Here is a 1,368-nt window from a genome sequence, read left to right as displayed (position 1 = left end):
ATGTAAAAAGGGATCAATACCCGGTAAAACTACAAGCAAGGCTCTGGCATGGACCACACAACTTCCTTTTCCGTCTTGTCTCCAGGTCTTCTTGACACTGTGTCATTTGACATTACTTAGGCTATAAAACTTTATACATTCATAATGGGCAACAATAAGACTGGGCAGTTATTGTGGCATAAAATGGAGAAAAAAGTTACCAGATCCTCAAGTATGGCCATCTTTTTCTAGCCAAATGCTTTATTAATGATAAGGCAGCAATCCCAAATTAACACAGATGTGATAAAATATCAACTCCATCAGTAAGTTTTCATTATGGATTATTCCTTCAGGCTCAAAATGAAAAGACTCAAATACTCCGGAAACCACTTCCAAATTCTGAATAATGTTTCATTTGTTATACGTAAATAGGAGGCATTTTAGGAACATCTCAATAAATTTCATCTGGAGACTTTTCTTAAGTAGACCCAGCTGGGTTGGACAACCCATAAAAATAGATTGATTTTTCCTGGTGCCATTTACAGATAGGCCAGGGAAAAAAAAGCCACAAGAAGCACTTTGCTGCTGACATTTTAAAGATCTTACATATTACAGCTTATTTGACATCATCAGATGATGCAGAGTATTAGGAAAGTATGGAAGGGTGGTGAGGAAAAGTAACTGGAAAAACAAGGGCATATGTGTATCAAAAATTGGAAGGAAGAGAAAGAATCCTTGTTTTCATTGCACCGTTCACCCCCCTTTCTTCCTGCTTCGGAGGCGAGTCAGTGAACAGCTCTTTACAAGACCTGGAAGCTTAGAATTACATTGCTTTAGTGCTCACTTCGGCAGCACATATACTAAAATTGGAACGATACAGAGAAGATTAGCATGGCCCCTGCGCAAGGATGATACGCAAATTCGTGAAGCGTTCCATATTTTTGATAGGAAGAATAAACATTGTGAAAATGTCATTACTACGCACAGCAATCTACACATTCAATGCAATCCCCATCAAAATTGCACCAACATTCTTCTCAAAGCTAGAACAAACTATCCTCAAATTCCTATGGAACCACAAAAGACCCCGAATAGCCAAAATTATATTGAAGAAGAAAACCAAAACAGGAGGCATCACAATCCCAGACTTTAGCCTCTACTACAAAGCTGTCATCATCAAGACAGTATGGTATTGGCACAAAAACAGACACATAGACCAATGGAATAGAATAGAGAACCCAGAGCTGGGCCCACAAATGTATGGTCAATTAATTTTTGACAAAGCAGGAAAGAGTATCCAATGGAAAAAAGACTGCCTCTTTAGCAGGTGGTGCTGGGAAAACTGGACAGCAACATGTAGAAGAATGAAACTAGACCAGTCTCTTACAC

At 38.8% G+C, this 1,368-nt stretch overlaps 1 non-coding gene across 1 annotated transcript; it reads left to right on the top strand.

The window, feature by feature from the left end:
* The first annotated feature begins 815 nt into the window (after positions 1–815).
* Positions 816–922, top strand: LOC115288744. The gene has a single exon (XR_003907150.1). It is a non-coding gene; the product is annotated as a U6 spliceosomal RNA (small nuclear RNA).
* Positions 923–1,368: the final 446 nt, after the last annotated feature.

This window comes from Suricata suricatta, chromosome 3 (genome assembly GCF_006229205.1).
Source record: "Suricata suricatta isolate VVHF042 chromosome 3, meerkat_22Aug2017_6uvM2_HiC, whole genome shotgun sequence".
NCBI classification, from domain to species: domain Eukaryota; kingdom Metazoa; phylum Chordata; class Mammalia; order Carnivora; family Herpestidae; genus Suricata; species Suricata suricatta.
This window is presented reverse-complemented; position numbering and strand designations above follow the sequence as displayed.